Source organism: Hesperophylax consimilis, chromosome 17, assembly GCF_061612785.1.
Source record: "Hesperophylax consimilis isolate HC1 chromosome 17, BYU_Hcon_1.0, whole genome shotgun sequence".
Classification (NCBI taxonomy): Eukaryota; Metazoa; Arthropoda; class Insecta; order Trichoptera; family Limnephilidae; genus Hesperophylax; species Hesperophylax consimilis.
The window spans coordinates 28483524-28501453 of NC_142852.1; positions in this window are offsets into that span (position 1 = coordinate 28483524).

Below are 17930 nucleotides of genomic sequence, written 5' to 3' on the forward strand. Positions count from 1 at the left end.
AATTAATTATGATTTATAGACATTTTTATCTTGAAATTAGTAGTGCGGTCGCAATAACAATATATAAACAAATTTTGGTAGCTAAATTTAGTCTAATTTAAAAAAAACCGTATACTGAATAAAACACTCCTTTTGTAAGCGAGTCCGCATTTCCGGAGAATATTTTTTCATTTTCTTAGCTTGCTTACATTTGGATATTTGTTTTTGTTTGTACCCACCATTTTCTATTATGGACCGATAAAAACTCATCATTAGTAATTATTAATACAAACGGAAAGCATTTTTGCATGAGAAATAAATCATTAACTCTGGTAAACACCGAATAAAAACATCGATTAACAAGTAGTATTGCAAGATTTAAAAAATGGATTTGTAAAAAAACGAAGTCTTTTTGCTATAAATACATCTGTTTTTATTAATAAATATATATTTAGATTTTACTAAATAATAAATCTTCCTCCCCAGGGACTGGGGTCAACCATGCCAATAAATGAGCCAAATCCCAATTTGGTATGACCAACATTTATTGAGTATATTAACTGTTGTAATGTCATTCAATTTCAGATAAATGCGTAAATGTCCACTTCAATGCATTATCATCGACAACGAGTATATCTGCCGAGTTTCAGCTCTAATGGATGTAAGGTAGTTAATACATACTTTCAAGAAAACGAAAGTGAATTTCAAATAGATGTTTTGAAAAGGTATAATATTTTGGTCACGAAAAACAATAAAATCAGAAAAAAACACAAAATTTCCCTCACGGTTTGAGAACTAAAAATTCCCCTAGCTAAAATTATGTCACCAGGAAAGAAACCGTTAAAAATACTGGCACAGATCTGACGTCTGTTCGGTGCCGCTCTTCGCGGGCTTCTGAAGAAATCATAGAATTCAATACAATGTTTCACTAAAAAAAATATTACGTAAGCGCCAAATTAGATTTTAATTTTTTGTGAATAATTTAATGAAAACGGAAAAAAAGTTAATCAAGTCAAGTGGTAGCAAATAAACATAGCCATAAAACTGTACTTTTTAAAAGTTGTTTCTTATACGAGTTCATTGTAAACTCTTGAAAAAGAAATATATTTAGTAGTGTGCGCTTATATTTTTCATGATGTAATTAATAATTTTATTTTAATTCCGATCTTGCCAAGCGATAGAACACGCTTAAATGTATCCATGGTATATTTTTGGTATTGATAACCTATACCGATTCGTAGTAAAGATTAATCTAAATAGTGCGTTCACTTATAGCATCACCTTCTTGAATACCTATTATAGAAAATTATAAAATTTTTCGAGTAGTTTACCACATTTTATTTTCAATTCTCACCGATATCATCGATAATACCTTAATTATTTATCTTAATTTATTGGCTCATGTATATTGGAAATTGGGCTCTGCTTTTTTACTGTTTATTTATTTATTAACGCCCTTTTTCGGGGCTTTTACATGAGAATATTGAGAAATATACATTATTTATTGTACATAACTGAATTGCTTCGTTAACAACATTTTATATTTGTTTAAAGATAAATTGAAGATGTCCACTGACTTGGTATAATTGTTTCCCTCCATTAGTATTCTGGACAAAGAGGAATACATGTGGTAACTGAATTAAATCCTGACTTCTAGTATTACGTTGTGGAATCCGAAAGCTCATCAATTCCAGCAATACCGGACTATCAACTAAATCACTTAGAATTTTGAATAGAAATACCAAGTCAGTAAAAATTGTTCTGTCTGACAATTTGAGCATATTCATATAATTTAACAGAGTGTTGTAGTTCAACATAATTGCTAGATTACCCTTTTTTAAATTTAAAAAACGTAAGAATTTGTTTTGTATTCTTTCAACAGCTTGTACATTAATATTGTAATGTGGGTTCCAGAATTATACTCAAGTAGGCAAAATATAACAGTTTAATACGCTTTATTTTGTTTGAATTTCTGGTTAGCCTAGTCATAAATCCCAACATTTTAAGCCCTTATGGAGTAATTCTCTGGTTTTAAAATAAATCTCACAACACTGAATTTTAGTTCTTCAGAAATGTGGCTTGAATCAATGATTAGTTTATGAAGTGTGCAAATACAGGGCTAAATAGTTTCGCATGTTTTCAAAAATCAGTCACACAAATTTGATTCACGCCTGGTCACTTAGAATTTTTCATACCTCCGCTAAAACATTATTTTTGATTATAATTTGCTCTTGGTTGTACATTTAATGTGGTAAACCTTCCTGCGAGTATTCAGATACTCGAACCTCACATTCGTCTAAGCATATCAACGTAAATTTTACTTGCATATTGTTTTTCTGTTTCTCCAGGTAACATTTATTTGGAAACTATACCCATCAACGCAGAACCAGGATCCCTAGAAGAAGACGGAGGGATAATTACTTATACGGAAATTGACATTGACCTTCCGGATGTCAAAAAGGAATGCTTAGATCGCTTTCAAAGAAGTACACAGACAACAGGTAAAATTAATGTTGTCCGTTAGAAATAAAAAAATCATATTCTTTTATTTCATAATCTAATAGTTCTATGAATCAGTTGCACTTATTAAGTTTGATTCGTAATTTTTTTCAGACTTATCGACAGATCTCAAGACGCCTCATGTGGAAAAACGATTATCTTGTACCTATTGTAACTACTCCTGCTTTTACAAGTCAAAGTTAGAACATCACTTGCGTATCCATACTGGAGAAATTTTTTTTTCATGTTCCGAGTGCAGTTATTCATGTTCTCGAAAGGTAAGTTTGACGAGTCACATGGTGACTCACAGTGGAGAAAAACCTTTATCATGTTCCGACTGCAGTTTTTCATGTTCACGAAAGGAAAGTTTGAAGAGTCACATGGTGACTCACAGTGGACTAAAATCTTTTTCATGTTCCGAGTGCATTTATTCATGTTCTCGAAAGGGAAGTTTGTCGAGACACATGCTGACTCACAGTGGAGAAAAACCTTTTTCATGTTCCAACTGCAGTTATTCATGTTCTCGAAAGGAAAGTTTGAAGAGTCACATGGTGACTCACAGTGGAGAAAAACCTTTTTCATGTTCCAACTGCAGTTATTCATGTTATCTAGAGGGAAGTTTGAAGAGTCACATGGTGACTCACAGTAGAGAAAAAAAATTTTCGTGTCCCGACTGCAGTTATTCATGTTCTCGAAAGGCAGGTTTGAAGAGGCACATGGTGACTCACAGTGGAGAAAAACCTTTTTCCTGTTCCGAGTGCAGTTTTTCATGTTCTCTAAATGTAAGTTTGACGAGACACATGGTGAGGCACAGTGAAGAAAAACCTTTTTCGTGTTCTGACTGCAGTTATTCATGTTCTCGTAAGGGAAATTTGACGAGTCACAAGCTGACACACGGAAAAAACCCTTTTCATGTAGACGAAATAAATATTTGAAGAAACACACGCCTGCTCATACGGGCGGATAACCTTATTGAAGTTCCTACTTCAATTATTTATATTCACGGAAAAGAGGATTATTTATTTAAACGCCATAAAATTGATTTTTTTTTTCAATAAAAAGATTCATCGGATTATAACCATATGTACACAGGTCCGGTGGTACACAGGAGAATATGAGTCATAAATTACAGAACATGTAATGTGTATAAAATATTAGTATTGCAAGTGATATAATTGTTAATAGAAGTGCAGTGAAAGAATACACAATTTAAAGACATAGTGTAATAATAGTTGAATGAGTACCAGGTTTGTATATGACCTGACATAAATCGAGATATGAGGTGTTTATGATAATAGATAGTAATTAATATAAAATTAATTCTATTTAGGTATAGGGTATTGTAATAACATGTTTATTTTATTTAAACAGAATATTAATATGCATCAAAAATTGACTTGTAAGCAAAATATTATAATAGAGTAATTAGTAGTGAGTTTATTATAACCTTCAAAATTAATTCTCGTTGGTATAGCTGGGCAGGTATCGCAATTCGGCTTTAGTAATTCAGAGCTGTCAGCGATTTAATGATCCTTTTGGATAAAAATAATAATTTTTAATAAAATAATACATATGATAGATAACCCAATACGGTATCTGGAGTAAATTCTCTAGACACAAGCGCCAGCTTCTATAGAAGAACATTAAAAAAATCAAAAGCCGTGAAAACTAATTGTATGAATTATTTAAGTTAACATTATAGATTATACTCGGTAATACTATTATACTGTAAATTGATTAATTATTTAATAAAAAAAATTAAAAACATAGTTTTGATTTAGTAAAATATGATATACTCACGCAGAAACGCATCATGCGTAAATTGATTATTGTGACTGAGCTGTGTAATTAAAAACTTTTATCTAGATTCTCTGAGAAAAGATATCCAACTGAATACAATCTAGGTTTAAGGGAGTATCTAAATGACTCAGTCTTGAGAGGAATATGCTGACCCACAGTTTAGAAAAACCCTTTTCATGTTTCCACTGAAATTATTCTCGTTCTCGAAAGGTAGAATTGCTTAGGAGCATGCTTACCCACAGTGGAGAAAAACATTTTTGTTTTCCCACTGCAATTATTCATGTTTTCGAAAAGAACTTTTGACCATACACAGTCTACCACACAGTGAAGAAAAACCATTTTCTTAGTCGTACTGCAGTCATTCACTTTATCGAAAACCGGATTTAGCCATAAGGGACATGCGGACTGACTCACGGAATAGTTTTGCAAATTATTTGGTGGTATTTAATGTTCTTGGGATGGGTAAATTTATTTGTAATTAATATGTATCTCTACGATTTAAAAAAATGATAAGTAAAATATAAAGTAGTGTGTCATCTGCAACACGCTACGGTTGTGTTTGCCGCGCTATTCGCAATGCCACCGGCACGTAATCGTTACCGCGCGTGTAGGTAGTGCAGTGAGTGAAGCGGATACCAAATTAAGTGGGCCTCCAAGGGGCCAATTCTATACATGTGATCAACAAATGCCCGCTCCATTATTCCCCGGCGGGATTGATGAGGTTCACATGGCGACGCCTGAGGCCCTAGACTGGCTAGCAGACCTAGATGTTACCCTCTGACCCCCCCACCATACGAAAGAAGAAGATTAGTAAAATACAATATAAAATTTAATATATTATTTAATAGTACATTGGAGTGGATCCGCCACTTTCCTAATGACTGTGGGAAGAAACTGATTGTTTAAGCTCTTTATCCGCACTTGTTAGGACTCTTATTTATTTTATAAAAGGAAATATAATTTATTTTTAAAACTATTCCAGACCTTCCAGTGTCCCTGCACTCATGATTTTTAGTGTTGCATACTAACATTTATAGTAACTCTCATAAAAACATACCAGAAATGTGTTTGCCTGTAATAATGAAAAAAAAACTTGGCTTTTTAGTTTTTCAATTAATTTACGTATGCTAATAAAACATTGTCACGGTTTTTATCTTTATTTAAATTTAAAGCATTTTTTTATAAAACATTATTTAATTTATTAAAATAAAAAAAATACGCTTGTAAAATAAATCCTACCTTTTATCATTTAAAATAATTTACGTGCATGTTTAATGAAAAACCATTTTACCAAATAAATCAATATTAAATAAAATAATTAAAACGCTTTGTTTTTACCACGATGATCTTTATTTTTTATATAAAGTCAACATGTTTCGAGAACGATATTCTCTTCATCAGGACAATTAATGTACTAAAAACTAAATTGTCAAGTATATAGAGACAGGTGCGGGTAGAAAAGGAAGTAGTGTGTGGGGTGGGTGGAGGGGAGGGGTGAGAGGTGGAAAGGGGAGGTGCTTAGAAGATCAAAGACAAAAAATTACAATGGAAATATGTTTAAGACAGGGTTATTCACAAAATTAATTTGATTATTAATAATATTTAAATTTCTATTGACATTTTTCCTAATTTCTAATATTTCTAAAAGGTCTAACTGAAAACCACTAACATTAGTGTGTAAAATTTTAAAACCAGTTTTTATGTCAAATGAATGGTTGAATTCAATTAGATGGTTAGCAAATTCCGAATAATTATTGCTATTTAGACATCAAATAGCAATAATTAAAAATTGGCTATAGGAAAAAGTTTTTTTTTATTTTAATATGAATGAAAAATGTTGAATCTGTAGATTTAAGATGTAAATTATAACTTCCAAAATGTAGGTATATGTAACTTAACTTTAAACACCTGTTGACAAGCCAATTCAATTGGCTTAGCAGGACTTGTTTGTTGATATGTATTAACTATTCATTCAATAAAAATAAATTTAAAACAAATGGCGCTGTTTTACTTTATTTAAAAAATGCCTATTTATCCAACAGATTAAAAAAGCATGTTTTTTCCTCTCACAGGTGACATCTATGTACATAATATAGGTATATAGAAACACACGCTTATTTGAATGCGTTGGGTCAAAATTTGAAAGCAATCGGTAAAGAACTCTCAGAGATTTAAGAATTCGAATAAACGAACATTAACATTTTCATTAATATTGATAATAAAAATCAAGTTGCCGTTGTTTACATAATTTCTTATCATATAAATAAATTATATACAAAATAAATAAATAAAATATATTTATGCATAAAATGTATTTCTACGATAATTTATTTCAGCCATTTTGAAATATGATTATAATACATATACGTAACTTATTTTACATAATAAAAAGCCAGGTTCATTTCTTTTACTACGGTAAAATGATTCATAACATCTAGGTTTTTTATTTACATAATTTGAGAGTGTGTCCGATTAGAGCAGCTTTAGGCAGACTGATGGAACCTAAGCGCAAGCCGTATACTAAGTTGAGTGGTCGCGCTTTCGGAGTATCTGGGCCGAAGGCTTGGAATAAACTCCTCCCGGAACTAAGATCCATAACAAGTCCAACAGAATTCAGGTCTAAACTAAAAACTTACCTTTTAAGCTGTCATACCCTTAAATTAAATATTCCATTCCTGAGAAAAGTCCAATTATATCCAGTTTTCCAATTTTGTCCTAAATCCTATATCTAAATTTCGCTAATAAACAATTAGTTTAAGTAAATTAAGTGTTAATCTTAATTGACCTACCAGATAAGTATTTTAGTGTATATAACCTCCATATATAGTTAGTAATAACATAGATCAATGAAATGTTTTACAGCGCCCTCGAGAAGATTTGGCACGAAAAAGGCGCCTTACAAATCATCCGAATATAATAATAAATATTAAAGATATCAAATGAAAAATACACTTTGTAAAACACCACTTTTATTTTGAATTAATATTAACAACCAACCAGGTTTCGCTTAGCTCAAGCTTCATCAGGGCTTATTATATCAACTAAAGTTATTTTCATACAGACACATATATATATAGAAGAAAATAAAACAATGAGTGAAAGAGATAGAAATAAAATACACAAGTGAAAGAGATAGAAATAAAAGAGTAGACACCTTATTAGTGCTAGAACGAGAAAGGATGTATACTGATTACAGGATGGGTAGGAAGGGAGGGGGAAGGGAGGAAACAGTTTTATCAGAGGTTAACGGAATAAATTAAATATTGGACTATTAGTTAAATTGATTTGATTGTTGATTATATTTGATTTATTATTGACGGCTTTTTTAATTTCGAGGGCTTCTAAATTGTTTAACCTAATTCCAATTCCATTTTTATGTAATATTGTAGTCCCAGAGGTTTTATCAAATGAATGGTTAGTTTCTAGTAAATGATTCGCGAATTCTGAAAAAGCATTATTATTTAAACACCTCAGGTGTTCTTTTATTCTTATGTTTACGTTCCGGGCCGTTTTTCCGATATAAAAAGCAGAACAATCATTACAATTAAGTTTATATATGCCCGAGTGGCTAAGTTTATCATCAATATCTTTAGTGTTAATTAAGTATTTACCTAAGTTATTATTAGTATAAAAAGCGGGCTTTAGTTCTGGAGGGAATTTTTTTACACTTAAAGAAGAAAAGTTATTTGTGTACAGTATTCTACGCCACTGGAATTGGTGATTAATGTTCATATTATTATTAGATTTATTGAAAAGAAATTTATTTGAAGCTATTTGTTTTAATTTTTTATTAAGAATACTGTCTACTAGTTTTGTCTCATACCCGTTATTTACAGCAATTTGTTTAATTATAGATAATTCCTTGTTAAAATTGGTTTTGTTTAACTCTTAAACCCTACCTGGGGTACTGGAGTACCCCACTGATGTTTAAAATATCAACAATTTCAACAATATTGCACTGTTGCAAAAATCGCTCTAGCTAATCTACTCTCGATAATTGGCGCGTAAGTACGTCAGTAAGCCGTAACCGCCCGGCAAGTGTTTTCGCGTCCACAGGTGTTCCGGGGTACCCCAGTACCCCGTGGTAGGAATAGTGTTAGTTCTTCCTTCCAGTTATACTTGAAGTACTGAAGTTGTTTTTCGACATTTCTCTGGTAAGTTTACACATTATTTATGATTTACTTTACTTTGTGATAATGGTTAGAGTACAGTGTTGATAGACAGGGCTTGCGCCCAATAACGAGACATTCATGGACTAATAATGTGTTATGAATGTAATGAGAGTGTATGCAGTGTAGAGAGGTATTGTTTTCAGATATGGCATCCCAGACTCGAAGTCTTGTGGGGGGGGGGGGGGGGGGTGAAATTGCAGCCGCTTTGTTGGTTTCTGACGACGAAGAGCTAAACCTAGGAGAAGATTCAGAAGATGAGCCCGACGGTGTTCCAAGGATTTCCGGAACCATTTTGAAGTAGCATCTCACGAAGACGGTGATCAAGATAGTGTAGAAGAAGATGAAGAATATTTAGTGCCTGACAATGACGGGGCTGGTGTGCTAGATTATCCATTAGTTCTGTACGGAAAAGGTCATAATAATCGACATAAGTGGACTAGTGTTAAGCCTTCTCGCTCAAGAATGCCTCGCCGCAATATTTTGTTGCACCCGCCTGGTAACGTCTTAACAGAAACCTGACATGTGACAATTGGTTCACGTCTATACTCACAGCCAAGAAGTTACTGGAAAAAGGTATAACATTAGTAACTGTAAAGAAGAATAAACGAGAAATTCCTCCTGTTTTCTTGGACACTAAAAATTGAGAGAGATGCACATCAATGTTTGCCTACGACAGACCTCTCACACTTTTGTCGTATTGTCCTCTGAAGTCAGCTAAGAAGAAAGTTGTAATCATGCTGTCCACCATGCATGACAGCCCTAACAAGGATTATTAAGTGTACCTTCCATAAATAATACTGTTCTATAATAAAATCAAATGCGGGGAAGATGTGTTCGACCAACTTTGTAAGAAGTACTCGACGTCCAGGAAGATCAAAAGGTGGCCCGTGTGTCTCTTCTATGGGTTGCTAAATGCCGTTGGTGTCAACTCTTGGGTCTTATTCAAGCTGTCAACTAACATTGATAAAGAGAAAATAACCAAGCGGCGTGAATTTCTTAAGAGTTTGTCAATGGCACTCATAAAGCCTCATAGGAGAGCAAAATTACAATAGCCAAGTTTACCCCGGGATATCGGAGAAACTATACATGCAGTCTTGAATATTCATAATGAAGATCATAGGGCGGTCCCTGATAATCCCAAACCTGGTTGCTGCTGTTTTTGTCCGCGCACAAAGGACAGAAAATCTCGATCTGACTGTAACACTTGTCGCCACCATATTTGTGTTGACCATCAATACAAAATCTGTCCTTCATGCAACAACAAAAATGTCTTTTAGTTTTTATTAATAAATTTTAATGTCTTTTCTTATTACTTTGCCATAATAAAAATAATTTTCAAAAAAATATCAAAGAATTTTATTTTATTAATTTTTTTTTGCGCGGGGTACTTCAGTACCCCGTGGTAGGAATAATTACATTCCCAGAGTGGTAGGGTTTAAGAGTTAATGGTACGGTAATCAATCGATGTATCATGGAGTGAAAAGCTGAATGTTTGTGGGATATCGGGTGGTTAGATGAATTCATATTACTATATTTCAAAATCGTAAAGGCAAAAAGTTTTTGTCTACGGTCATTATGTTGAATGAAATGTTTGTTTTTTTTTCGAAATGCAAATTCAAAACCACTTCAATGGCAATATTGTTCACCGTGTTGTCATTGAGTTCTCTGCGTGGCCTTAGTAAGGCCGAAGTTCAGTTCAGCAGCTCAGGGCCTCCTAGCCGAGACTCCAGCAAAATCTCCCACCAGCGCCATCGCCTTTGTACTTTGCACTTTGGCCATTGGCCGTGTCAGGTCACCGCACTTCTTCGGCTCATGCCCAGCTGTACATATCTCGAACTTAACTGAAAATTCTTGATCCACCGCCCAGCATCATGCCGCCGGGCAGGGAGCGCGTACTTGGTTTAAAAATTACTTTGACCAGATTGATTTGTTACAATAACTGTAATCTGAAATGTTGGTATCGGAGTGTAAAGAATTTGTCGTAGTTGATTTGCTTAGGGCCGGTTTTATAAACGATGTACCAAATTTCCGTTACGTAACGACACGATTTTCGTTAACGGACCGCTATCCATTCGTTATCTTATTTTGCGTTTTATAAACAAATTTGCATTACTAGCGGTCAACGCTTGTTCGCATTGGTCGAGTAGTTTATCAAGTAGCGAGTAATTTAGTAACTGGACACGTGCGAACACCATAAATTTAGTAGAGTAGTTTAGTCAGCGATTTAGTCAAGTCAATCCATTCTGTTCTATTTTTTCGGGCGAGTAGCGTCCCTCATCATGTGTCTATGGCAGATTTATAGAGTTTATCGATGGTCTATTGTCACTGGCTGCATTAGTCAGTGATCAGTATAGCGAGTATAGCATTAGTAGCCGTCAAAACACGCCAAAATGTCTTGTCGTTGGAGCGAAAACGCTACTGTCAAATTCGTGACGTTGTATTTACACCACGAATGCTTGTGGAATATAAAGTCGCCCCGATATAAGATCAAACAAATCAGGGAATCAGCATACGCTGAATTAGAAAAAGGGATGAATATTCCTGGATTTGGTGATAGGGAGATAAGAGCGAAAATTAAAAGCATCAGGTTAGTGAAGTTTTTTTTATTTATATGGTATATTACAAGTGCCTGTATTATTATAAATTTATGTTAAAGTAGTAGCAGAGTCATTAATCATTAATAATTTCTTTTCAGATCTACCTACTCACAGGAGTTAAAAAAAATAAAGGAGTCAAAACCCTCCGGTGCCGGAACTGACGCAGTATATTCACCATCAGTCAAATGGTTCAATCTATTAGATGGATCCCTCAGAAACATTAATACAATGTTAACAGAAAGTGAAAGCAACTTGGCAAGTACATTTCAATTCTATTCTATCGTTTATACATCAGTTTTTAATGTACCATTCTTGTCTGCCAAGGTACCGATCCATCGTTCACAAAGTAATCTGCATATCTTTCTCGAAGATCTGTAGACCTTCGGGATGAACGATTGGACAGACAACTTGGTAGTGGTTCCAATCCTTGAGGCTCTGGCTCCACCCTCCAATTACCAGGGATAACAGTTCCTGAATCAAAATTGTCTTTGTCTACTGTATATTCCAACTGCTTGTTCTGTAATTTTGTCACTCTGAGCCAATTATGTAAAGCGCAACACGCCTTTACAATGCAAACAACCTTCTCAGGACTGTAGGGCATCGGTTTCTCAAACACTCTGAATCTGGCAGCTAGTATACCGAAAGCATTTTCAACTATTCTTCTGGCCCGAGACAATCGATAATTAAAAATTTTTTGCTTTGATGTTAATCGATTTCCTGGGAAAGGTTTTAAAAGGTATTCTTTCAAGGGAAATGCATTATCTCCAACTAGTACATGCCCTTCTGGCAGAATACCGTTTTCTAATGCTTGATACAAACTACACTTTCGAAATACGCCTCCATCAGAAACCCGCCCATTACATCCAATGTCTATATAACTGAAGCAATATTTATGATCTACAACTGCCATTAAGACAATGCTGTTTGTCTCTTTATAATTGTAGTATAAACTTCCTGATTCAGGAGGTGCTTTAATGACGACATGTTTGCCGTCGATTGCTCCACAGCATCCAGGAAAGTTCCATTCTTTTCGAAATCCGTTCTCAATGATATTCCAGTCTGTGGTGGCGGGAACCTGAAAAAAGATTTATAATAATGTATACATTCGATATAAACAACATTCTACTTTATTTTCAGGAAGACATTATACACACGGATACAGATACTGAGGAAAGCAGAATTACTATGAATTCTTTTCGTGAACCCGTATCTAAACCCCCTACAAAAAAAAGCGGCTTTCCCAACTTTCGAGTATGGTGAGTCAACTAAAGGAGATAACTGAGGTTGCCAACTCTACAGAAGAAGACGAGTTTGAGGTCTTCGGCAGACACGTCGGCTTACAACTGAAATCTTTGCCCTTGCTATTGGCACTTGAAACCCAGGAATATATTCAACTGTACATGAACAGAATTCGACGCCAACACCTTCAAAATTCAACTGAGCAAAATAGATTCACCAGGATAGTCACACCAGTATCAAATGATTCGCAAGACTCTCCATGTAGTAATACTTCGTATTATGATGATGTAATTTATTTAGATGAGCCCCCAGAAGACACATATGAAATTGAAACACATGAAAACCATGACATCGAATAACTTTAATGTAAATTTTAATATTTAAACCATGTGAAAATTAATAAATGTTTCTCAAATTATATTTATAATTTATTTAGAACCGTTTTAGATACAGCTATAATTATAGCGGGATGGCCTATTTTAGTGGCTATTTCAGTGGTCGTTCCATTGGGAATTTATGGCGAATGATATGCTGAAATAAGCCATCTACTATATTTGTAGCTGTGTGAAACAGCTCTTAATCTTACCTTGATAAATTCCTTTAATGATTCATAGATAGCTTCACAAACTTCTATAATGAATTCCGAAACAGTTGATTTTCCAAGTCGAAAGAGATGTGTGATTGTCCTTAAACTACATCCTGTAGCAAAAAAGTAGAGAACTGCCTGTAATTTGGTTTTTGCGGGAATTGCACTTCTGAAAAGGGTATCCGTGCGTTGAATTTGTGACTGCACTTTCATTAGAAGGAAATTAAAACAGCTTTCAGTCATTCTCAAAGTCGCGAAGTATTCTTTCGGATCTTCAAATGCCATTTCCTTCAGAAGAGAATTTGTAGCTCCTAATGCATCTCTTCTATTAATCCATTTTCGTATCCATAGTTTTTTCACTTTCGTCTCACTAATTTCTTCCTCCACCTCTTCTAAAATATCCATTACAATCAGCTTAATTAGCCTATTTACTTTGTTGCGTTGCAGCCCGTTCATCTTACAATTTGACACTTCACTCGTGAAATCTACTCGACCAATGCGAACGCTTTTTGGTCAGTCAAATGGCGAGTAGCGAGCTACTTGACTAAACTACTCGACCAATGCGAACGAGCCTTTACGTTTGGTCCGAAAGTTTTTTTTACTGACAATGTTTTTGGTAAATAATTGTCTCTGATATTGTTTTCATCTCTGGGTTTTAGATTTAGCTGTCAAAATTAATTCTTTTTTTAAATGCCTGCGAGTTCTTGCTTATACGATTTTCAACGTATTTCTAAAACATACTTAAAAAATATGTAAGTTTATATTTAATAATCATATAAATCATTATTAATCATATAAATTATCAGTGGATGGTCACGATTATTATGTATTTTATTTTATCATACCCGTTGTGTCTTCACATAACCTAAGTTATTTTGATGAGGTTTTAATGTAATTATTGTAATTTTTCAGATACCAAAATGAACAAACGAATTAAAAGCAAGAAAACATAGACAACAATAATACCGCTGTACAGAAACACGCTGTGAATTTCGTTCCTGTTTAAAATCAAACAAGTAAATATTCTAAACGTATTTGACAAAAAATAGTGCACTAATATATACGGAATTGCAGTAGCAGTGTAGTAAAGAAGTGTCAATCTGTACTAGTACATCTGTAATAACCTAAATCCGAATTTTTAAAAAAAAAGTTTGCTCTCAAAACATTTGATAAACAGCGATTACTCGGTAATAGGCCAGTGTTGAACTCAGTTTGTGTGTGTGTGTGTGTACGTGCTACGACGTTCGACCGCCGACCAACATCGTCCACGCAGGGCCGCTAAACCTTTTACCGCTCTACATTTCGAAGCAGTACCATGGACACCAGTGACACCTTTTCTTTCATCTCTGCGGCAAACCAAATTATAAATTCCTTACAAAATACGATAATGGACCCAAGCAATAAGTTTACAAAAGAACAAATGGGGAAATTGTCACCAAAACTCACAGAACTGCTAGGAAATATAAGCCTTGTTGCTACCAAAATGGGCTTTCTGGAGAATAATCAACCTGCTGATATAAAAAAACAAAAAAATATAAAAAACAAGTACAGTATCTTAATTACTCCAAAAAATAAAGATACATCAACAGAAATACAAAATAAAATTCAAAGGCACTTTAAAACCAGCCAATTAGGAATATGCATTGAAGGCATTAAAAAAATCTCCCAAAATCGAATTGTAATCGATTGTGTTAATAAAGAAGACGCTAAAAAACTACAAACTTTAATTACTAAAGATCTACATGATATTGACTGCAAAGAATTAACAAAGAAAAAACCAACAATGATATTCAAGGGAATTTTCAACGACTTTATCAAAGAAGATTTTACTGACGATATCTTGAACAAAAATGAGGATATCAAAATTGTAACGCAAGAAACAGAAAAAAATTCTATTTTTAACATAAAAGCAATAATTAAAAACAAATACAATGACACCGCTAACTACATAGTAGAAGTAGACAGCACAACCAGGAAGATTCTATTAAATAAAGAAAAAATAAACATTGGCTACCAGCGAGTTACGGTTGGCGACGCCTGCCCAGTAATACAATGCTACTTCTGTCTACGCTACGGACATACATCAAGAAACTGCAACCAGAAAGAGAAAAACAATTCGCCTTCCTGCTCGCACTGTGGAGCTTCTCACTTGTTCAAAGAATGTGCCTCAACAAATCAACCGAGGTGTGTAAAGTGCACTTTTCAAAATGACAGATTTCAACTGTCATTTCCTACCAATCATAATGCGAATGATAAAACCAACTGTTTATATTATAAAAAAATGCTGGCATTCGCACAACAGAAAATTGAATACTAATTTGGATTCAAGGTATATTTTTCATAGTAACTCATGTTTATTGTCAATATATTATGCATGTACCTGCACTTTCAAAATTTTAAAAACTAACAAAATTAATAATGCTATGACATATTCTTTAAAAAAACATGATGTTCCCTATCAATCTCTAGTATATAAAACAAGTATACTTACTATTAAAACTGTAAATTCTAAGAAATATTCAAAAATGATACGAACAGTTAAAAAAAAAAATGTCCATAATCAAACGAACTGTCAATATTACAAAAAAATACTTGCTCTCACGGAACAAAAATTGGAATATTGTTATACATTTTAAAGATGTCTATAAAAATATTTCATGTCTATTCTCAATGTCTTACAAATACGCATGTACTTTTGAATATCCACAAGCTATAAAAAATAATAATAATATAGTCTATACATTTAAAAACCGACAAATCTTTCATCATTCTACATACTTTAAAGTCAGGATATATGTATTTAAAACCAAAAAATTTAAATCATTCTCTATATTGAAGATAAAAAACCTAAATATTTTCTTCATGACTCATCTCTACTTACTACACTTTTATGTTTATTTTTACAATTCATTACATCTACGTTCTACATTTGTATATTCCTACCAGAAAATAGAAAATACAATAACAATCCACAACTGCATTTATCGAATGCTAGTAAATTACAGAATACTAAAGTCTAATTATAGATATATTAATTTGTCAAAATTATTATTATATACATTACTAACCCATATATCATGCTGCCAATATTCTATATGCAATAAATCTCTACACTATATGTTCACTTGTACTATTGATATAAAATAAATCTTATAGAAAAAATCAAAACCCACAATTTTAGATATGAACTGAAATCGAGCAAGAATAGTGTTACACTAATTATGAGCATTATTACTTATTCATTTACTCGTAGAATTTTATATACATATTTTATCACACCTAAATAAATACAATGGAAAATTTTAACTTAAGCGAAATTGATAAAAATCTAAATATAGAAGAATACGTATGTGAAGCAGCCAGTGAATGCAATAAGATCTATGACAATATAATAAATAGACTAACAATCTTGCACCTAAACATTAGAAGTATAAATAAAAACATGGATGAACTTTTGGTATCCCTAAATACATTATGTTCACAGCCAGATTTCATAATACTATCCGAGGCGCACATACATGCAAACATAAATATATCAATCATCCCAAACTACAAAAATTACAATACAAATTATCAGATTAATAAAAATAGTGGAATTGTAGTATACGCTAAAGAAAAATTTACTGATATCAATATTACCAAAATACACATATGCAAAGCAAACTGTTTGTCATTAAATTTTGTTTTAAATAATATGCCACTCAATATAATCGCAATATATCGAACACACAGTTCTGATGTACCTTTATTTATAGAAGAATTAAAACAAATACTATGTAACAAAAACCATCTAAATTGTATCGTAATAGGTGATTTAAATATTAATATTGGTCCTAATAACCACTGTAAAAATAAATTAGATTATATAAATGCTATGAATGAAATGAACTTTATATCATGTGTAAATAATTTCACAAGAGAATTTGCAAACCAATCGCCATTATGCCTGGACCACATATGGAGCAATATTAAACACACAGAAAAAATTAAATCTATTATATGGAAAAATGATATAACAGATCACCATACAAATATTTTTATTTATGATTTCAATAAAAACTTAGGATTAAATGACTCTAGAAAAAATATTAACATAATTTCCAAATTGAACAATGTAAAATTTAACAATAAATTAAGTAACGAATCTTGGTCCTCAATACTAAATTGCCAAAACCCAGACATGTGCGCAAACTTCTTTGAAGAAACTTTAAATGCTCATATCGCAGACTGTACAACCTTTATAAATAATCAACCAAGTTCTAAATTAAGGCAAATCAAACCATGGATTACGCAAGGATTACTCATATCTATCCGGAAAAAAGAAAAACTTTTCATAGACACAAAAAAAAACCCTACCAATAGCCAAGAAAAAAACGAATACAAAATATTCCGGAACAAACTCATTAAAATTATCAAAGACACAAAAGAAAAATATTACAGGGAGAAAATAATCCTCACAAAAGAAAACCCTAAAAAAACATGGAACACTATAAATGAAATAATGAATAAAAATAATAAAAATAAGTCTACAATAAATGTCATAAACAATAATGGAACTAAAATAAATGCTATCCGTGAACCAAAAATGTGCGCAAATATTTTCAACAAATTTTTCGCTACCGTCGGTCAAAAACTTGCATATAAAATTGACCAAAATTATCAACCTGATGACATACATGAAGATAAAATAACAAATAGCAATCTTTCAATTTTTAAACCGACTTCACAAAAAATTATTGAAAACATAATACAATCACTTAAAAATGGTAGTGCGCCAGGATACGAAGGTATAACTACAGAAATCTTGAAAAAATACTGCAATTTTCTAACCAAACCGATTACGCATATAATTAATGTAAGTACTAAATACGGAATATTCCCGTCTAACTACAAAAAAGCCATTATAATCCCAGTATATAAATCCGGAGATTCAAAAGAAGTAAACAATTACCGCCCAATATCCTTATTATCCAACATTGCAAAAATACACGAAAAAGTAATAAACAAAACAAATTACTAATTATACAGATAACCAAAAAAGTATTAACCCTAGTCAAT